Source organism: Arachis hypogaea, chromosome 14, assembly GCF_003086295.3.
Source record: "Arachis hypogaea cultivar Tifrunner chromosome 14, arahy.Tifrunner.gnm2.J5K5, whole genome shotgun sequence".
NCBI lineage: Eukaryota > Viridiplantae > Streptophyta > Magnoliopsida > Fabales > Fabaceae > Arachis > Arachis hypogaea.
In genome coordinates, this window is record NC_092049.1 from 51,347,342 (window position 1) to 51,370,730 (window position 23,389).

At 38.2% G+C, this 23,389-nt stretch overlaps 1 non-coding gene across 1 annotated transcript; it reads right to left on the reverse strand.

Annotated features, from left to right (window-relative positions):
* Positions 1-22,855: 22,855 nt before the first annotated feature.
* On the reverse strand, positions 22,856-22,963 carry LOC112746720 (small nucleolar RNA R71). The gene has a single exon (XR_003174588.1). It is a non-coding gene; the product is annotated as a small nucleolar RNA R71 (small nucleolar RNA).
* Between the last annotated feature and the right edge of the window lie 426 nt (positions 22,964-23,389).

Consider the following 23,389-nt stretch of genomic DNA (forward strand, 5'->3'; position numbering starts at 1 on the left):
CAAGGGTAAATAAAAAGGATCCCAAGGCTTTGAGCATCAGTGGATAGGAGGGCCTAAAGGAATAAAATCCTGGCCTAAGCGGCTAAACCAAGCTGTCCCTAACCATGTGCTTGTGGCGTGAAGGTGTCAAGTGAAGACTTGAGACTGAGCGGTTAAAGTCAAGGTCCAAAGCAAAAGAAGAGTGTGCTTAAGAACCCTGGACACCTCTAATTGGGGACTTTAGCAAAGCTGAGTCACAATCTGAAAAGGTTCACCCAATTATGTGTCTGTGGCATTTATGTATCTGGTGGTAATACTGGAAAACAAAGTGCTTAGGGCCACGACCAAGACTCATAAAGTAGCTGAGTTCAAGAATCAACGTACTGAACTAGGAGAATCAATAACACTATCTAAACTCTGAGTTCCTATAGATGCCAATCATTCTGAACTTCAATAGATAAAGTGAGATGCCAAAACTATTCAAGAGGCAAAAAGCTACAAGTCCCGCTCATCTGATTAGAGCTTTCATTGATATTTTGGAATTTATAGTATATTCTCTTCTTTTTATCCTATTTAATTTTCAGATGCTTGGGGACAAGCAACAATTTAAGTTTGGTGTTGTGATGAGCGGATAATTTATACGCTTTTTGGCATTATTTTTAGTATGTTTTCAGTATGATTTAGTTAGTTTTTAGTATATTTTTATTACTTTTTAATTAAAAATCACATTTCTGGACTTTACTATGAGTTTGTGTGTTTTTCTGTGATTTCAGGTATTTTCTGGCTGAAATTGAGGGATCTGAGCAAAAATCAGATTTAGAGGTTGAAAAAGGACTGCAGATGCTGTTGGATTCTGACCTCCCTGCACTCAAAGTGGATTTTCTGGAGCTACAAAACTTCAAATGGCGCGCTTCCAATTGCGTTAGAAAGTAGACATCTAGGGCTTTCCAGAAATATATAATAATCCATACTTTGAATTAGGATTGACGACGTAAACCGGCGTTCAACGCCAGTTCCATGCTGCAGTCTGGCGTCCAGCGCTAGAAACAAGTTGCAAAGCGGAGTTCAATGCCAGAAACACGTTACAAACTGGCGTTCAACTCCAAGAATGACCTCTCCACGTGTAAACTTCAAGCTCAGCCTAAGCACACACCAAGTGGGCCCCGGAAGTGGATTTCTACATCATTTACTCAATTCTGTAAACCCTAGTAACTAGTTTAGTATAAATAGGACTTTTTACTATTGTATTTAGATCTTATGATTTTTTAGTTCAATTTTGGATCATATTGATCACGTTGGGGGGCTGGCCATTCGGCAATGCCTGAACCTTCATCACTTATGTATTTTTAACGGTAGAGTTTCTGCACTCCATAGATTAAGGTGTGGAGCTCTGTTGTTCCTCATGATTTAATGCAAAGTACTACTGTTTTTCTATTCAATTCAACTTATTCCGCTTCTAAGATATCCATTCGCACCCAAGAACATGATGAATGTGATGATTATGTGACGCTCATCATCATTCTCACTTATGAACGCGTGCCTGACAAACACTTCCGTTCTACATGCAAACAAGCTAGAATGAGTATCTCTTAGATATCTAATATAGAGGACCGAGTCTGAGATATTAGAATCTTCATGGTATAAGTTAGAACCCATGGATGGCCATTTCTGTGATCCGAAAAGTCTAAACCTTGTCTGTGGTATTCCGAGTAAGATCTGGGAAGGGATGGTTGTGACGAACTTCAAACTCGCGAGTGCTGGGCGTAGTGACAGACGCAAAAGGAGGGTGAATCCTATTCCAGTATGATTGAGAACCTCCAGATGATTAGTCGTGCCGTGACAGAGCATTTGGTCCTTTTTCACAGAGAGGATGGGATGTAGCCATTGACAACGGTGATGCCTTACAGAAAGCTTGCCTTAGAAAGGAGTAGGAATGATTGGATGAAGATAGTAGGAAAGCAGAGGTTCAGAGGAACGAAAGCATCTCTATACGGTTATCTGAAATTCTCACCAATGATTTACATAAGTATTTCTATCTTTATTTTCTGTTTATTTATTATTATTATTTGAAAACTCCATAACCATTTGATATCCGCCTGACTGAGATTTACAAGATGACCATAGCTTGCTTCATACCAACAATCTCCGTGGGATCGACCCTTACTCACGTAACGATTTATTACTTGGACGACCCAGTGCACTTGCTGGTTAGTTGTATCGAAGTTGTGAATGAAAAACGATTTATTAAGATGTGCGTACTGAGTTTTTGGTGCCGTTGCCTGAGATCACAATTTCGTGCACCAGTGACCATAGTAAAGTAAAGAGATAAAGAGAAAAAGAGTAATCAGAGAAAAGTAAAGAGATACAGAGAATAGAGTAACCAGAGTAGAGTAAAGAGATACAGAGAAAAGAGAAACCAGAACAGAGTAAAGAGATACAAAGAGAAAAGAGTAATATGATAAAGAGAAATGGTTTGAGCCAAGTTATTGTAAAAGTGAAAGATGTAAAGTTTGTATAGTATGATTGAACAGAGAAAGAAAGAGGTACTGCATAAGAATGTGAAAGTGATGATGAATAATGAGAATGATAATGAATGATGGTAATGAGAATGATTATGTGATGATCTTCTGCGTGAAGGCAGTCAGATAGATAGTAGTACGACCACAGAGCATTTTCTAGTGCTACACAGCTATTGAGAGCTATACCTGCAACTGATAACCTGGGATCACTTGCAGAGGATATTAACGCATACACAGCTAGAATGTCACACCTGTAACGCAAGGATTGCTTACAGAGAATATGATTTCATACACGGCTGGAATGCCGCCACCTGTAAGGCAGAGTCTACTAACAGAGGATATGACGCATACGTCGGTTAATGAGAACTGTACCTATGCTAACTAGAAAACCATAACCATTTCAGCTGCTTCGGGTTACGTCGGGAGTAGGTAGAAACCGACAAATAAGCTCATTACCTGCACTAGGGCTAGACATGCATCATACTTGGTTGCGCATTTACTCTGCTATGGTTGTTGTTTGAATGTATGCTTTCTTTGTTTGTATTGTATTCACTATGTCTGTGTTTTATTTTCTTGTATTCTTTTGTTTGTATTTTGCTTTCTATTTTTTCTGTTTTCTCTAGTTATCTGTTTCTTCTATTTACTACTTCCCGGTATTCTGCTATTTATATGCTAAACAACACGGAATTAATGAACTTAACTAATTACCCCGACCCTACTAAGAACTCCCCAGTTCTTACCCTCTTCTCTTTCCTCCCCCATCATATGGAAACGGGCGTGATATTCTATGAAGTCGAAGACCTATACATTTACGAGGATCCAGTGTACTATGGTTACTACATTTTGAGTGCGAAGCCTCGTATGAGACGTTACGCGTTACAAAACCGTCCCTTCCAACATCCTCTGTCTAGTGTGAATTTTGACCCCAATGCTCCTTACTACTTTCCCTTATCCTGGTTTCATCCTGACGCACATGGACATCCTTTTCCTGATGATCCTGGACACCCTATACCAGCTCAACCTTTGAATGAGGTGGAACCTGAGCCTATCATTCCTAATGACCCCGAGTTAGCTGGTGACTACGTACCTGTGATACCACCAGAGTGGGATTTTCCCCCTGAGCCGATCCCTGACTTTTCACAGCCTGATGAGCTGGCACTACCGGACGACGGGGTAGCTCCTATTTATGCGAACGGACCTGTGCTCGCGAACGGATCTGTGCTTGCGAATGGTTTTGTACATAGTGACAACAGTGTTTTTGGTGGATCTGAGGGTATAGTTGTAGCTGCGGATGATGATGAGGAGGAGGATCCTGAGATAGAGATAGAGCAGGATGAGGAGATGGTCGAGCCTCGCGGCGATTCTCCAAGCGGCCACGTGTAGATATAGTTTGATAGCAGAAGGGGCATTCTTTTGATGACGCTCTAGTCTGACATTATCTGTTAGTTAGTCTCTCACTTGTGTTAGTACACCCGAGAGCTAGGAGTTATATAGTGGTTAGGCTAGCCTGGGCGACAGTTTAGTGGCTTTTTGTTTGGGCCAGGCCCTGGGAGTGTCGTATATATATTAACTAGGCAGGATGACGTGGACGTAGATTGACTTGATCTTTTGTGAACACTACATGTTTTGTTATAGTTTACATGATGTATATTATCAGCTGTGTTTCAATGTTTCTTTATGCTTCCTTATTATTTCTATCAGTGTGTGCTTATTTATTTTACTCCCTCTCTCGCAACGATATAAGTTAAAAAAAAGTTACTCATAAAACTGGCATCACTTTAACAAGGAACAGGCTCATATATTAAATAATAGTTAATAATTAGGAGGTATTAGTTAGTAGCACTTAGCTTCTTGTATGACCATGGCATACTGGGAGTTGGGTCGTTACAGTGCCTGCCCCAGATGATGAAGACGAGGGTCCTCCTCCTATGCCACCAGGCAAGGCTTCCGCAGCTTCAACTACTACAGTTCCTTCTCCCGAGGTGGTTCCTCCTGGGCCCGAGCCGGATCTGGACATACTGAATGGCCCAGATAGAGTTGTCAATGCCACCCCGATCTCAACCAGGCCTCCTTCTCCCAACGATGTAGCTACTGATGCAACTTTGGATCCTTTATGATTCCTTATTGTGCCTTTGTTTTGGCTATGTATTTGTCTAGTCCGACCTATGGACTTTTGCAGAACTTGTGTTGATGTAAGTTTTTGTGGATGACCTCTGACATTTTAGTTGCTTCTTAGCAACTTTTGTTTAAAAATAACACTCCAAACTCTTGGGCTGCCGTTTAGGCAATCTTTGAGTCTTTTAATGTTTTATATTTGATTTGTGTTGATATGCTTATCTTTGATTTGTCTTTAAGTCTTTTAAGTAGTGTTCCAATAGGGAATCCTTTTATTGTTTGTTTGGATGACCTTTTAGCCTTCTTCTGGCTTGTGCCTTTGCTTTTTAGGTAACATCCTTTGTTAGGACTTGCACCTTTTAGCTGAGCATTTGGATCTTATAGGTTTCTCGACCTTTTAGACCTTTATTGTTCACTTTGTTGAGGTCGTATTTGTCCCTTTGGGTTACGCTGTTTTGGGTACCAACCTGTTTGTCATTACTGTTCGGGCTTTTTTAGTCATATTCCAACAACTTTTTAGGTAGTGTTCCGATGGGGAACCTTTTCTTTATAGTTTGTTTGGAAGACTTTTTAGCACCGTTTTGACTTGTGTTTTTGCTTTTTAAGTAGTGTCTTTTTTTTCAAGACTTGTACCTTTCAGCAAAGCACTTCTAGCCTTGGTTTTTTAACCTTTCTTTGGCCTTTGCAAGATGTTTTTGTCCTTTTTTAGTGATCCTTTCATGTTGGTCTGACTTCTCCGTCGGGCCTTCTCGAGTTATTTTTAGTAATCCCATTTTTAGTCAGACCTCGTTAGGTGCTTTATATGGGTTACTTTTTATAGCTTCTTGCATTAATCCGAGCTTTATTGCTTGACCTTGCCAACCTCTTTATGATCGGTCGATCAATTTTTCTTTTAAGCGTAAATTAATGCGTCTTGGCAGGAAACTTTTTAGGGAACTGATATCTTTCATTCAAATAATAATAAGGGATGGAAATATAAATAAGAATGTATACATGTGAGTGCTTACCCTTCTAGGTCAGACATTTTTTTAGGTCTCGGTCTGGCGCCTCATTAAAAAACCTTTTTAGGAAAAAGAGTACGCCTTGACCTAAGACCTTTACTAGCTATAGTACCTTCTTAGGTTACAGGCATGCCATGACCTTGGTAGCTCTCGCCCTTCGAGATCGGACACCTTATAGTAACCTTTTCCCAGTACTTCTGCAACTCGGTATGGTCCTTTCCAGTTGGCTGCTAGCTTCCCTTCTCCTGATCGACCTGCTCCGATGTAATTTTAGATTAAGATGAGATCGTTGGTGGCGAAACTTCGTTGGACTACCTTCTAATTATACCTTAAAGCCATTCGATGCTTTAGCGCTTCCTCTCTAATCCGAGCTCTTTCTTGGACTTCTGGAAGTAGGTCGAGCTCTTCCCATTATGTTTGGGAGTTGATGTCTTTGTTGTAGAGGATCACTCTGGGGGATCCTTCTTCTATTTCTACGGGAATCATTGCCTCCATTCCGTAAGCAAGTCGAAAGGGTAATTCTCCAGTAGTGGAATGTGGTGTTGTCCAATATGCCCATAGGACTTGTGGGAGCTCTTCAGCCCAAGCTCCCTTTGTGTCCTGTAGCCTCCGTTTTAATCCGACCAATATGACTTTGTTGGCGACTTTGGCCTATCCGTTGGCCTGTGGGTGTTCTACATAGGTTAATTGGTGCTTTATTTTTAGGTCAGCTACCAAGTTCCTAAAACCCGTGTCGGTGAATTGAGTACCATTATCTGTGGTGATGGAGCATGGAACCCCAAACCTTTTGATAATGTTTCTGTATAGAAATTTCTGACTTCTTTGGGCGGTGGCAGTAGCTAATGGCTTTGCCTCATTCCATTTTGTGAAATAGCCTATACCTACAATGAGAAACTTGACTTGTCCTGACCCTTGGGGGAAGGGTCCGAGGAGGTCGAGCCCCCACTTAGCAAATGGCCAGGGTGAAGTAACACAGATGAGCTCCTCAGGTGGAGCTATATGGAAGTTAGCGTACTTTTGACATGGTCTTGATGAACTCTATCGCTTTCTTTTGCAAGGTCGGCCAGAAAAAACCAGCTCGGAGTACCTTTTTTGAAAGAGCTCGTGCTCCAAGGTTGTTACCGCACATGCCATTGTGAAGTTCCTCCAAGAATTCCCTTGTTGCGGAGGTCGAGATGCATTTTGGGCGGGATGTCGAGATCCCTCTCTTATATAAGATATTGTTTACTATGGTGTAGTACTGTGCTTCCCGTACTAGCCTTTTTGCCTCCTTTTTATCTATGGGTAATTGATTATAGGAGTCATCCATCGTTGATCCTAACCTGATATGGTTAGAACCTTTTCTTCCTCCGAGATTGATTGACTTTGTAGTGTTTCTTGGATGAGGCTTCTATTATTGCCCCCTGGTTTAGTGATGGCTAGTTTCGAAAGTGCATCAGCTCAGAGATTCTGTTCCCAAGGTATATGTCGGACCTCATATCCCCCGAATTGTCCGAGATGTTCTCTGATTTTGTCCAAGTTTTTTTTCATGGTGGGATCCTTAGCTTGATAGCTCCCTTCTATTTGTGAGGTGATTACTTGTGAGTCACTGAAGACGGTAAGCTCCTGAACTCCCACCTCCCTAGCCAACCTCAAATCGGCCAATAGTGCCTCATATACAGCTTGATTATTTGAGGTAGGGAATTCGAACTTCAATAAGAGCTCGATTTGGGTTCCCTGAACATTCTTTATAATTACACATCTGCGCCACTCCCAGTTTTGTTCGAGGATCCATCTACGTAGAGATTCCATTTTATGGGGGTACCCGGGGTGTCAGTGTACTCGGCAATGAAGTCGGCCAGATATTGTGACTTAATAGCTGCCTGAGCTTCGTATTTGAGGTCAAATTCGGATAACTTGACTGCCCATTATAGGATTCTTCCCGCTAGATCTGTTTACTGTAAGATACTTTTTATGGGCTGGTTAGTTCGTACTCTGATAGTGTGAGCTTGCAAGTATGGGCGGAGTCATCGAGAAGTGAGTATAAGGGCGTAGGCAAACTTTTCTATCTTTTGATAGTTTAGTTCAGCCCCTTGTAGAGCCTTACTGATGAAGTAAATGGGATGTTGCCCACTTTCATCTTCTCTGACTAGTGCGGAAGCTATTGCTTGACTTCCTACGGCGAGATATAATATGATTTCCTCGCCTTCCCGTGATCGCGTAAGGATGGGTGGTTGTCCCAAAAATTTCTTGAAATCCTGGAAGGCTTGTTCACACTATGGGGTCCAATTGAACCTTTTTCCCTTCCTTAATGCTGCGTAGAAGGGGAGAGATCTTAAAGCTGATCCAGCTAAGAATCTGGATAAGGCTACCAATCTTCCTTTGAGTTGTTGTACCCATTTGACGCAGATCGGAATTTTTATGTTGAGTATAGCATGGCATTTATCAGGGTTTGCCTCAATTCCTCTCTAGGTGAGCATGAAGCCCAAGAATTTGCCAGCTTCTACCGCGAAGGTGCACTTTGCGGGGTTGCATCATATCCCATGCTTTCTTATGATGTAGAACACTTTGGTAAGGTCAGATAACAATGATTCCTCATTTTGTGTTTTACCAGCATTTCGTCTACATAAACCTCCATTAGCTTTCCGATGTGATGGGCAAAAATTTTATTCATCAATCTCTGGTACATAGCTCCTACCTTTTTCAGTCCGAAAGGCATGACTATATAGCAGTAATTCAGTCTTGGGGCTAGCTGATGAGCGGATAATTTATACGCTTTTTAGCATGGTTTTTAGGTATTTTTTAATATGTTTTAGTCACTTTTTATCATATTTTTATTAGTTTTTAAATAAAAATTACATTTCTGGACTTTACTATGAGTTTGTGTATTTTTCTGTAATTTCAGGTATTTTCTGGCTGAAATTGAGGGAGCTGAGCAAAAATCTGATTCAGGCTGAAAAAGGACTGCTGATGCTGTTGGATTCTGACCTCTCTGCACTCGGAATGGATTTTTTGGAGCTACAAGAGTCCAATTGGAGCGCTCCCAATTGCGTTGAAAAGTCGACATCCAGGGCTTTCCAGTAATATATAATAGTCCATACTTTGCTCAAGGATAAATGATGTAAACTGGCGTTCAACGCTAGTTCCATGTTGCAGTCTTGCGTTAAATGCCAGAAACAGGTTACAAGTTGGAGTTAAACGCCCAAAACAGGCTACAACCTGGCATTTAACTCCAAAAACAGCCTAAGCACGTGTAAAGGTTAAGTCTCAGCCCTAGCACACACCAAGTGGGCTCCAGAAGTGGATTTCTACACTATCTATCATAGTTTACTCATTCTCTGCAAACCTAGATTACTAGCTTACTATTTAAACAACTTTTAGAGGATTATTTTGTACCTCATGACATTTTTAGATTTGAACTTTGTACTCTTTGATGGCATGAGTCTCTAAACTACATTGTTGGGGGTGAGGAGCTCTGCTGTGTCTCGATAAATTAATGCAATTATTTCTGTTTTCTATTCAAACACACTTGTTTCTATCTAAGATTTTCATTCGCACTTCAATATGATGGATGTGATGATCCGTGACACTCATCACCATTCTAAACCTATGAACGCGTGCCTGAAAACCACCTCCGTTCTACCTTCGATTGAATGGGTATCTCTTGGATTCCTTAATCAGAATCTTCGTGGTATAAGCTAGAATCCATTGGCAGCATTCTTGAGAATCCGGAAAGTCTAAACCTTGTCTGTGGTATTCTGAGTACGATTCAGGGATTGAATGACTGTGACGAGCTTCAAACTCACAAGGGTTGGGCATAGTGACAGACGCAAAAGGATCAATGGATCCTATTCCAGCATGAGTGAGAACCGACAGATGATTAGTCATGCGGTGACAGCGCACCTGGACCATTTTCACTAAGAGGATGGACGGTAGCCATTAACAACGATGATCCACCAACACACAGCTTGCCATAGGAGGAACCTTGCGTGCGTGAAGAAGAAGACAGGGGGAAAGCAGAGATTCAGAAGACAAAGCATCTCCAAAACTCCAACATATTCTTCATTACTGCATAACAAGTAATTATTTCATGCTCTTTTATTTTTTGCAATTCAAACTGATAATCATAATTAATCTCCTGACTAAGATTTACAAGGTAACCATAGATTGCTTCAAGCCAACAATCTCCGTGGGATCGACCCTTACTCACGTAAGGTATTACTTCGACGACCCAGTGCACTTGCTGGTTAGTTGTGAGAAACTGTGAAAAGTGTGAATCACAATTTCATGCACCAAGTTTTTGGCGCCGTTGTCGGGGATTGTTCGAGTTTGAACAACTGACGGTTTATTTTGTTGCTTAGATTAGGAAATTTTTTTTTTTTGGTTTAGAGTCTTCTATTATTGTTTTTGGTTGAAATTTTTTTTTATCCTTATTTTCTCTTTTTAAATTTTTCGAAAATTTTAAAAACTTATAATTGAGTTTTTTGTTTGAGTTTAGTTTCATATTTTAAGTTTGGTGTCAATTGCATGTTTTTATTTTCTTTTTAATTTTCGAATTTGTGTTCATTGTTCTTTCTTAATCTTAAAGTTGTTCTTGTTTATTTTCCTTGTTTGATCTTTAGTTTCTCTTGTTTTGTGATTTTTCTTGTTTTTCTTGTGCATTTTCGAATTATTAGTATCCAAAAAAAAATTTAATTAAAAAAATCTTTATTTATTAAATATCTTATTAAAACACGTTAAATTTATAGCTCAATTAGTTAGAGCGTTGTGCTTATGTTCTTGGTAATTGGCTATCTTCTTTTTAAAAAATTTTTCAAAAATAATTTTTCTTTGAATAAATCTTGTGCCAAACTTTAAGTTTGGTGTTTTCTTGTTGATTTTTCTTTAGTTTTCGAAAATTTTATTTTGGTTTTCTAAAAATTTTAAGTTTGGTGTTCTAACTTCATGTTCTTGTTGTTCTTGTGAGTCTTCAAAGTGTTCTTGAGTCTTCCTTGTGTTTTGATCTTAAAATTTTTAAGTTTGGTGTTCCTTGGTGTTTCCCTCCAAAATTTTCGAAAATAAGGAGCATTAGATCTAAAAATTTTAAGTTTTGTGTCTTTTTATTATTTTTCTCTTTCCTCATTGAATTCAAAAATATCTTTTTCCTTTATTTTAATTGATTTTTCAAATTTTCCTTTTAAAAATTTAGATTTTATTTTAAAATTTTTTATTTTATCTTATCTTAGTTTTAAAATTCCAAAATTCAAAATTCAAATTTCAAAATTCAAATTTCAAAATTCAAATTTCAAAATTTAAAATTTAAAATTTGATTTTCAAATTTCAATTTTCAAATCTCTTCAAAATTTAAATCTTTTTCAAATCCTTATCTTAATATTGTTGACTTTTTCGAAAATTCAAATTTCAATTTTCAAATTTCAAATTTCAAATTTCAAATTTCAAAATTAATTTTCAAATTTATAATTTAAATTTCAACAGTTTTTAATTTAAATTCCTTATCTTCTCTTACCTACCTTATCTTATCTTTTCTAATCTCAAATCTTAAAATCAAATCTTTTTCATATCTTTTATCTTTTTATTTTATTCTATTTTCTTACAAGTATCTTTAATTTTAAGACATATCTTTTTTAAAACTTCCTAACCAATTTCTCTCTCTTCATTTTTTTGAAAATCCTCACCCACATCTTTTTCAAATCTTTTTAATTAATTAATTTAGTTTTCAATTTTCTTTTATTTCTTTTTCTTCTAATTTTCAAAAATATAGTAAATTTTTCAGTTATTTTATTTTATTTTATTTTAATTTCGGTTTTAAAAAAAAAAATTTGCAATCCGCATCGTCTCCCTTTCTCCATCATGGACCTAAGTGGAAATGAACAGTCCAGAAGGACTCTGGGGTCATATACTAACCCCACTACTGCTTCATATGGGAGCAGTATCTGTATACCCTCCATTGGAGTCAGTAGCTTTGAGTTGAATCCTCAGCTCATTATCATGGTACAGCAAAGTTGCCAGTATTCCGGTCTTCCATAGGAAGAACCTACAGAGTTTCTGGCACAATTTTTACAAATTGCTGACACAGTACATGATAAGAAAGTAGATCAGGATGTCTATAGATTATTACTATTTCCATTTGCTGTAAAAGACCAAGCTAAGAGGTGGTTAAATAACCAACCTAAGGCTAGCATAAGGACATGGAAATAGCTATAAAAAAAATTCTTGAATCAATACTTCCCTCCAAAACGGATGACACAGCTAAGGCTAGACATCCAAGGCTTTAAACAAGGAGATAATGAATCTCTTTATGATGCCTGGGAGAGATACAGAGAGATGCTAAGAAAATGCCCCTCTGAAATGTTTTCAGAATGGGTGCAGTTAGACATCTTCTATTATGGGCTTATAGAGAAAGCTCAAATTTCTCTAGATCACTCAGCTGGTGGATCTATACACATGAGAAAGACAATTGAAGAGGCTCAAGAGCTTATTGATACAGTTGCCAGAAATCAGCATCTGTACCTAAGCAGTAAATCTTCCATGAAAGAAGAGGCTAAAATAGTAACTGCTGAACTCAGTCCTGCAGAACAAATTACTGAATTCAATAAGCAATTAGACTTTCAAACAAAGCAGCTGGCCAAATTCACGGAGATACTACAAGACACAAGAATGGCTAATCTGAATATTGAAGTACAGTTGAAGCAAACAGAAGAGCAGTTATCAAAACAAATAACGGAAGAGTGCCAAGCAATTCAATTAAGAAGTAGGAAAATATTAAATAACTCACTTCAAGGCAGCAGGAAGCCAAGAAATGAACAACCTGCGATCCAAAATCCCTCTGAGGATAGTAAGAGCCCAGAGAGAAATAACTCTGGCGTTTAAACGCCAGAAATAGGCAAGGAGTTGGCGTCAAACGCCCAATGGAAGCTCAGTTATGGCGTTCAAACGCTAGGAACAAGTAAGGAGTTGGCGTCCAATGCCAATCTAGCTTCTAACCCTGGCATTCAAATGCCAGTGAGGGATCAGACACACACAAGTGCTGATAACAACCCCTCTAAAAGGGCTTTCCCAACCACTTATGTAGGAAATAAACCTTCAGCAACCAAGGTTGAGGAGTACAAAGCCAAGATACCTTATCCTCAAAAACTCCGCCAAGAGGAGCAGGATAAGCAATTTGCTTGCTTTGCAGACTATCTCAGGACTTTTGAAATAAAGATTCCGTTTGTAGAGGCACTTGAGCAAATACCCTCTTATGCCAAGTTCATAAAAGATATCTTGAGTCATAAGAAGGATTGGAGAGAAACTGAAAGAGTTCTCCTCACTGAAGAATGCAGTGCAGTCATTCTGAAAAGCTTCCCAAAAAAGCTTAAAGATCCCGGGAGCTTTATGATACCATGCATATTAGAGGGTAATTGCACCAAAACAGCTTTTTGTGATCTTGGGACAAGCATCAACCTAATCCCTGCATCCACTATCAGAAAGCTTGGCTTGACTGAAGAGGTCAAACCAACCCGGATCTGTCTTTAACTTGCTGATGGCTCCATTAAATACCCATCAGGCATAATTGAGGACATGATTGTCAAGGTTGGGCCATTTGCCTTCCTTACTAACTTTGTAGTGCTGGAAATGGAGGAGCACAAGAGTGCAACTCACATTCTAGGAAGACCATTCCTAGCAACTGGACGAACCCTCATTGACGTCCAAAAAGGGGAGATAACCCTGAGAGTCAATGAGGATGTTTAAGTTAAATGTTGTCAAAGCTATGCAACATCCAGACACATCAGACGACTGCCTGAGCATTGATATTATTGACTCCCTAGTGGAAGAGGTCAATATGACTGAGAGTCTCGAATCAGAGCTAGAAGACATTTTTAAAGATGTTCAGCCTGATCTGGAGGATTCAGAGGAATTGAAAGAGCCTCTGAAACTTCCTCAGGAAGAGGAAAAACCTCCTAAACCCGAGCTCAAACCATTACCACCATCCCTGAAATATGCATTTCTGGGAGAAGGTGACACTTTTCCGGTGATCATAAGCTCTGCTTTAAATCCCTTGGAAGAGGAAGCGCTACTTCAAGTGCTAAGGACACACAAGACAGCTCTTGGGTGGTCCATAAGTGACCTTAAGGGCATCAGCCTAGCAAGATGCATGCACAAGATCCTATTGGAGGATGATGCTAAGCCAGTGGTTCAACCACAGAGGCAGCTAAATCCAGCCATGAAGGAAGTGGTGCAAAAAGATATCACCAAGTTACTCGAGGCTGGGATTATTTATCCTATTTCTGATAGCCCCAGGGTGAGCCCTGTCCAAGTTGTCCCCAAAAAGGGAGGCATGACAGTGGTTCATAATGAAAAAAATGAACTGGTTCCTACAAGAACAGTTATAGGGTGGCGCATGTGTATTGACTATAGAAGGCTCAATACAGCCACCAGAAAGGATCATTTTCCTTTACCATTCATGGACCAGATGCTAGAATGACTAGCTGGTCATGATTATTACTGCTTTTTGGATGGCTATTCAGGCTACATCCAAATTGCAGTAGATCCCCAGGATCAAGAGAAAACAACATTCACATGTCCATCTGGAGTATTTGCCTACAGAAGGATGCCATTTGGGCTGTGTAATGCACTTGCAACCTTTCAGAGATGCATGCTCTTTATTTTCTCTGATATGGTGGAAAAATTTCTGGAAGTCTTCATGGATGACTTCTCAGTATATGGAGACTCATTCAGCTCCTGTCTTGATCACCTGACACTGGTTCTGAAAAGATGCCAAGAGACTAACCTGGTTTTAAACTGGGAAAAATGTCACTTTATGGTGACTGAAGGGATTGTCCTTGGGCACAAGATTTCGAACAAGTGAATAGAGGTGGATCAAGCTAAGGTAGAGGTAATTGAAAAATTACCACCACCTGTCAATGTTAAGGCAATCAGAAGCTTTCTGGGGCATGCAGGATTCTATAGGAGGTTTATAAAGGATTTTTCAAAAATTGCAAAACCTCTGAGCAATCTGCAAACTGCTGACACGCCATTTATGTTTGACACAGAGTGTCTGTAGGCATTTGAAACTCTGAAAGCTAAGCTGGTCACAGCACCAGTTATTTCTGCACCAGACTGGACATTACCATTTGATCTAATGTGTGATGCCAGTGACCATGCCATTGGTGCAGTACTGGGACAGAGGCATAACAAGCTTCTGCATGTCATTTATTATGCTAGCCGTGTTTTAAATGATGCCCAGAAAAATTACACAACCACAGAAAAAGAGTTGCTTGCAGTGGTTTATGCCATTGACAAGTTTAGATCATACTTAGTAGGATCAAAAGTGATTGTGTACACTGACCATGCTGCTCTTAAATATCTACTCACAAAGCAGGATTCAAAGCCCAGGCTCATAAGATGGGTGTTGCTTCTGCAAGAGTTTGATATAGAAATAAGAGACAGAAAAGGGACAAAGAATCAAGTAGCTGATCACCTGTCCCAGATAGAACCAGTAGCAGGAGCATCCCTCCCTCCTACTGAGATCTCTGAAACCTTTCCAGATGAGCAATTGTTTGCTATTCAGGAAGCTCTGTGGTTTGCAGACATTGCAAACTATAAGACACAAGGTTCTGCTTCTGTAACCATGGAGAGGAAGCATGAAAAGCTTCTCTCACTGCAGAGTCAACCAAAGCCCCCACAGTCAAACTCTAAGTTTGGTGTTGGGAGGCCACAACCAAACTCTAAGTTTAGTGTTGGGATGTCCCAACATTGCTCTGAATTTCTGTGAGGCTCCTTGAGAGCTCACTGTCAAGCTATTGACACTAAAGAAGTGCTTGTAGGGAGGCAACCCAATGTTATTTAATTATTTATTTTCTATTGTTATGTTATTTTTTTAGGTTGATGATCATGTGGAGTCACAAAAACTACTGAAAAATAAAAAAAAAAAATAGGCTAAAAAATAGTATTAAAAATAGCACACCCTGGAGGAGGAGCATTCTGGCATTTAAACGCCAGAAACAAGCATCTATCTGGCGTTTAACGCCAGAAACAAGCACCAAGATGGCGTTTAACGCCAGAAACAAGCATCAACCTGGTGTTAAACGCCAGAAACAGGCTACATTTGGGCGTTTAACGCCAGAAACAAGCAGCAGTCTGGTGTTAAACGCCAGGATTGTATACAAATGGCGTTTTACACGCCTAATTGGAGTAGGGATGTTAAGTGCTTGATCCCTCTGGATCTGTGGACCCCACAGGAACACCCACCCACCCCACCTCTTCTTCTCTCCTCTTCATACCTTTTCATAACACTCTTCTCCAAAATAACCTCCACCAATCACCTCCATTACTCCTCCAAACCCACCTACACCCATCCACTCAAATTCAAACCATTCACACACCTCTATCTTCTCCATCTCTTCTTCTTCTCATCCTTTCTTTCGTCTTTTGCTCGAGGACGAGCAAACCTTTTAAGTTTGGTGTGGTAAAAGCATTGCTTTTTATTTTTCCATAACCACTAATGCCTCAAGGGATGCACTTCCCTCCACAAAACTATTGGGAGCAAATCAACACTTCCCTAGGAGAGTTAAGTTCCAACATGGGACAACTAAGGATGGAGCATCAAGAGCATTCCATCATCCTCCATGAGATTAGAGAAGATCAAAGAGCTATGAGGAAGGAGCAATAAAGACAAGGAAGAGACATAGAGGAGCTTAAGAGCAGCATTGGTTCTTCAAGAAGAGGAAGACATCACCCTCACTAAGGTGGACCCGTTCCTTAATCTCCTTGTTCTTATTTTCCTGTTTTTCATTAACTATGCTTTATGTTTATTTATGTTTGGGTCTTGTTACATGATCACTAGTATCTAAGTGTCTATGTCTTAAAGATATGAATGTCCTATGAATCCATCACCTTTCTTAAATGAAAAATGTTTTCTGAAAAGAAAAAGAAGTACATGAATTTTGAATTTTAAAATTGTTTAATTATTTTGATGTGATGGCAATACTTTTTATTTTCTGAATGAAAGCTTGAACAGTGCATATGTCTTTTGAATTTGTTGTTTATGAATGTTAAAATTGTTGGCTCTTGAAAGAATGATGAAAAAGGAGAAATATTATTTGATAATCTGAAAAATCATAAAAATGATTCTTGAAGCAAGAAAAAGCAGTGAAGAACAAAACTTGCAGAAAAAAATGCAAAAAAAAAGAGAGAGCAAGAAAAAGAAAAAGCAAGCAGAAAAAGCCAAAAGCTCTTTAAACCAAAAGGCAAGAGCAAAAATCCAATAACCCTTAAAACCAAAATGCAAGAAAATAAAAAGGATCCAAGGCTTTGAGCATCAGTGGATAGGAGGGCCTAAAGGAATAAAATCCTGGCCTAAGCGGCTAAACCAAGCTGTTCCTAACCATGTGCTTGTGGCGTGAAGGTGTCAAGTGAAAACTTGAGACTGAGCGGTTAAAGTCAAGGTCTAAAGAAAAAATAGAGTGTGCTAAAGAACCCTGGACACCTCTAATTAGGGACTTTAGCAAAGCTGAGTCACAATCTGAAAAGGTTCACCCAATTATGTGTCTGTGGCATGTATGTATCCGGTGGTAATACTGGAAAACAAAGTGCTTAGGGCCACGGCCAAGACTCATAAAGTAGCTGTGTTCAAGAATCAACATACTGAACTAGGAGAATCAATAACACTATCTGAATTCTGAGTTCCTATTGATGCCAATCATTCTGAACTTCAAAGGATAAAGTGAGATGCCAAAACTGTTCAGAAGCAAAAAGCTAATAGCCCCGCTCATCTAATTAAGACTGATTTTCATAGATGTTTTTGGAATTTATTGTATATTCTCTTCTTTTTATCCTACTTTGTTTTTATTTGCTTGGGGACAAGCAACAATTTAAGTTTGGTGTTGTGATGAGCGGATAATTTATACGCTTTTTAGCATGGTTTTTAGGTACTTTTTAATATGTTTTAGTCACTTTTTATTATATTTTTATTAGTTCTTAAAAAAAATTACATTTCTGGACTTTACTATGAGTTTGTGTATTTTTCTATAATTTTAGGTATTTTCTGGCTGAAATTGAGGGAGCTGAGCAAAAATCTGATTCAGGCTGAAAAAGGACTACTGATGCTATTGGATTCTGACCTCTCTGCACTCGGAATGGATTTTCTGGAGCTACAGAAGTCCAATTGGCGCGCTCCCAACTATGTTGTAAAGTAGATATCCAGGGCTTTCCACCAATATATAATAGTTGATACTTTGCTCAAGGATAAATGATTTAAATTGGCGTTCAACGCTAGTTCCATGTTGCAGTCCGGCGTTAAATGCCAGAAACAGGTTACAAGTTGGAGTTAAACGCCCAAAACAGGCTACAACCTGGCGTTTAACTCCAAATATAGCCTAAGTACGTGTAAAGCTTAAGTCTCATCCCCAGCACAAACCAAGTGGGTCCCAGAAGTGGATTTCTGCACTATCTATCATAGTTTACTCATTCTCTACAAACCTAGATTACTAGCTTACTATTTAAACAACTTTTAGAGGATTATTTTGTACCTCATGACATTTTTAGATCTGAACTTTGTACTCTTTGACGGCATGAGTCTCTAAACTCCATTGTTGGGGGTGAGGAGCTCTGCTGTGTCTCGATGAATTAATGCAATTATTTCTGTTTTCTATTCAAACACGCTTGTTTATATCTAAGATGTTCATTCGCACTTCAATATGATGGATGTGATGATCCGTGACACTCATCACCATTATCAACCTATGAACACGTGCCTAACAACCACCTCCATTCTACCTTCGATTGAATGAGTATCTCTTGGATTCCTTAATCAGAATCTTCGTGGTATAAGCTAGAATCCATTGGCAGCATTTTTGAGAATCCGAAAAGTCTAAACCTTGTCTGTGGTATTCCGAGTAGGATTCAGGGATTGAATGACTGTGACAAGCTTCAAACTCATAAAGGTTGGGCGTAGTGACAGACGCAAAAAGATCAATGGATCCTATTTCAGCATGAGTGAGAACCGACAGATGATTAGCCGTGCGGTGACAACGCACCTGGACCATTTTCACTGAGAGGACGGACGGTAGCCATTGACAACGGTGATCCACCAACACACAGCTTGCCATAGGAGGAACCTTGCGTGTGTGAAGAAGAAGACAGGGGAAAAGCAGAGATTCAGAAGACAAAGTGATGAGAGGATAATTTATACGCTTTTTGGCATTTTTTTTACATAGTTTTCAGTATGATTTAGTTAGGTTTTAGTATATTTTTATTAGTTTTTCATTAAAATTCACATTTCTGGACATTTCTATGAGTTTGTGTATTTTTCTGTGATTTCAGGTATTTTCTGGCTGAAATTGAGGGACCTGAGTAAAAATCAAATTCAGAGGTTGAAGAAGGACTGCAGATGCTGTTGGATTCTGATCTCCCAGCACTCAAAGTGGATTTTCTAGAGATACAGAACTCCAAATGGCTTGCTTCCAATTGCGTTGGAAAGTAGACATCCAGGGCTTTCCAGAAATATATAATAGTTTATACTTTGCCCGCGTTTAGATGAGGCAAACTGGTGTTCAACGCCAGTTCCATGTTGCAGTCTGGCGTTCAGCGCCAGAAACAAGTTGCAAAGTGGAGTTCAACGCCAAAAACATGTTACAAACTGGCGTTCAACTCCAAGAATGACCTCTCCACGTGTAAACTTCAAGCCCAGCCCAAGCACACACCAAGTGCTCCCCGGAAGTGGATTTCTGCATCATTTACTCATTTCTGTAAACCCTAGTAACTAGTTTAGTATAAATAGGACTTTTTACTATTGTATTTAGATTTTTACTTTCATCTTTAGATCACGATTGGGTGCTGGCCATTCGGCCATGCCTGAACCTTCATCACTTATATATTTTCAACGGTACAGTTTCTACACACCATAGATTAAGGTGTGGAGCTCTGCTGTTCCTCATGAATTAATACAAAGTACTACTGTTTTTCTATTCAATTCAACTTATTTCGCTTCTAAGATATTCACTCGCACTTCAACATGAATGTGATGATCATGACACTCACCATCATTCCCTATATACGTGTGCCTGACAACCACTTTCGTTCTACCTTCGATTGAATGAGTATCTCTTGGATTTCTTAATCAGAATCTTCGTGGTATAAGTTAGAACCCATGGATGGCCATTCTTGAGATCCGGAAAGTCTAAACCTTGTCTGTGGTATTCCGAGTAGAATCCGGGAAGGGATGGCTGTGACAAACTTCAAACTCGCGAGTACTGGCGTAGTGACAGACGCAAAAGGAGGGTGAATCCTATTCCAGTATGATCGAGAACCTCCAGATGATTAGCCATGCAGTGACAGCACATCGAACCATTTTCACAGAGAGGATGGGAAGTAGCCATTGACAACGGTGATGCCCTACACAAAGCTTTTCATAGAAAGAAGTAGGACTGATTGGATGAAGACAGTAGAAAAGCAGAGGTTCAGAGGAACGAAAGCATCTCTATACGCTTATCTGAAATTCTCACCAATGAATTACATAAGTACCACTATCCTATTTTATATTTTATTTATCTTTTACTTATCAATTCATAAAATCAGTTGAATCCGCCTGACTGAGATTTACAAGGTGACAATCTCCATGGGATCGACCCTTACTCACGTAAGGTTTATTACTTGGATGACCCAGTGCACTTGCTGGTTAGTTGTACAAAGTTGTGAAACAAAATTAAGAATATGAACGTGCGTATGAAGTTTTTAGCGCCGTTACCAAGGAAGTAAAGATCACGATTTCGCACACCAAGTTTTTGGCGCCGTTGCCGGGGATTGTTCGAGTTTGGACAACTGACGGTTCATCTTGTTGCTCAGGTTAGGTAATTTTATTTTAATTTTAAGCTTTTTATTTCTTATTTTCAAAAAATACAAAAAAAATAATTTCTTCTTTTTTGTTTTTTCCAATTAGTTTTCGAAAAAAAAATATTATTTTACATTAATTTATGTTCTTCAGAATTTTTAAGAATGAATTCTAGAGTTTCATGAAAAATGTTGGAGCCTGGCTGGCTGCAAAGCCATGTCTAAATTCTTTTAGATTAAGGCTTCCAAACCATCATCACAAGAGCAAGCTAGTTTTTCCTAATCCATCTGCTACTGTATGATTGATGTGTATTCTAAAGCTTGGCTGGCCATTGGCCATGTCTAGTGTTTTGGACCGGAGCTTTCACTGAATGCTTGGCTGGCTACTGAGCCATGTCTAATTCCTGGGCTGAAGCTTTAGACTAAGAGTACAAGATTCCTGGAATTCATATTAAAAAATTTTGAAATCCTTATTTTTCTTTTTCAAATAAATTTTCGAAAAAAATACCACCAAAAATTTAATAAAATCATAAAATCAAAAATAATTTTATGTCTTTCTTGTTTGAGTCTTGTGTCAATTTTTAAGTTTGGTGTCAATTGCATCTTTTTAATTTTCCAAAACTTTATTTTCGAAAATTTCATGCATTGTATTCTTCATGATCTTCAAGTTGTTCTTGGCCAGTCTTCTTATTTGATCTTCATATTTTCTTGTTTTGTGTCTTTTCTTGTTTTTCATATGCATTCTTGAAACATTAGTGTCTAAATATTAAAAATTTTTAAGTTTGGTGTCTTGCATGTTTTTCTTTTCTTGAAAATTTTTCAAAAAAATAAGTTCTTGGTGTTCATCTTGACATTCAAAGTGTTCTTGGTGTTCATCTTGAAACTCATAGTATTCTTGCATGCATCTTTCATTTTAATCCAAAATTTTTATGTTTATCATTAATTTTATGTTTTTCTCTCTCTTCATTAAAAATTTAAAAATCAAAAAATTATCTTTCCCTTATTTTACTCATAATTTTCAAAAAATTTGATTTGATTTAGTCAAAAGTTTTTAAAATTTAGTTGTTTCTTATGAGTCAAATCAAATTTTCAATTTGAAAATCTTATCTTTTTCAAAATCTTTTTCAAAAATTAAATCTCTTTCATCTTTCTTATTTATTTTCGAAAATTTTAAAAATATTTTTTAAAAATCTTTTTCTTAATTTTATCTCATAATTTTCGAAAAAATATTATCAACAATTAATGTTTTGATTCAAAAATTTCAAGTTTGTTACTTGCTTGTTAAGAAAGATTAAAACTTTAAGTTCTAGAATCATATCTTGTGATTACTTGTGAGTCAAGTCATTAATTTTGATTTTAAAATTCAAATTTTTTTCAAACTAATTTTAATCATATCTTTCTATCATATCTTTTTAAATCATGTCTTTTTCAAAAATTTGATTTTAAAATATCTTTTCTAACTTCTTATCTTCTTATCTTTTCAAAATTGATTTTCAAATCTTTTTCAACTAACTAATTGACTTTTGTTTGTTTCTTATCTTTTTCAAAACTGCCCAACTAACTTTCTACCTTTAATTTTCAAAAATCCCTCATTTTTTCTCAAAATTCCTGTTTAATTAACTAATTATTTTAAATTTTAATTTTTAATTTAATTTCAAACTTTGATTTTCGAAATTTAACTTTAATTTTTAATTTTTATTTTAATTAATTTTCAAAATTCTCTCACCTCTCATCTCCTTCTATTTATTTATTCATCTACTAACACTTCTCTTCCACCCAAAAATTCGAACCCCATCCTCCTCTGAGTTCGAATTCTTCTCTTCTTCATTCTTTTTTTCTTTTCTTCTACTCACACAAGGAAACCTCTATACTGTGGTAAAAAGGATATTATTATTATTATTTTGTTCCCTTCTTTTTCATATGAGTAGGAGCAAGAACAAGAACATTCTTGTTGAAGCAAATCCTGAACCTGAAAGGACTCTGAAGAGGAAGCTAAGGGAAGCTAAAGCACAACTCTCTGGAGAAAATCTGACAGAAATTTTCAAAAAAGAAGAAGACAATATGGCCGAAAACAATAATAATGCAAGGAGGATGCTTGGTGACTTCACTGCACCTAATTCCAATTTACATGGAAGAAGCATCTCAATTCCTGCCATTGGAGCAAACAACTTTGAGCTTAAACATCAATTAGTTTCTCTGATGCAACAGAACTGCAAGTTTCATGGACTTCCATCTGAAGATCCTTTTTAGTTCTTGACTGAATTCTTGCAGATCTATGATACTGTTAAGACCAATGGGATTGATCCCGAGGTCTACAGGCTTATGCTTTTCCCGTTTGCTGTAAGAGATAGAGCTAGAGTGTGGTTGGACTCTCAACCCAAAGATAGCCTAAACTCTTGGGATAAGCTGGTCACGGCTTTCTTAGCCAAGTTTGTTCCTCCTCAAAAGCTTAGCAAGCTTAGAGTTGATGTTCAAACCTTCAGACAGAAAGAAGGAGAATCCCTCTATGAAGATTGGGAGAGATACAAGGAACTGACCAAAAAGTGTCCTTCTGACATGCTTTCAGAATGGACCATCCTGGATATATTCTATGATGGTCTGTCTGAGTTATCAAAGATGTCCCTGGAACATTCTGCAGGTGGATCCATCCACCTAAAGAAAACGCCTGCAGAAGCTCAAGAACTCATTGACATGGTTGCAAATAACCAGTTCATGTACACTTCTGAAAGGAATCCTGTGAATAATGGGATGCCTATGAGGAAGGGAGTTCTTGAAATTGATACTCTGAATGCCATATTGGCTCAGAATAAAATATTAACTCAGCAAGTCAATATGATCTCTCAGAGTCTGAATGGATTGAAGGAATCATCCAACAGTACTAAAGAGGCATCTTCTGAAGAAGAAGCTTACGATCCTGAGAACCCTGCAATAGCAGAGGTGAATTACATGGGTGAACCTTATGGAAACACCTGTAACCCCTCATGGAGA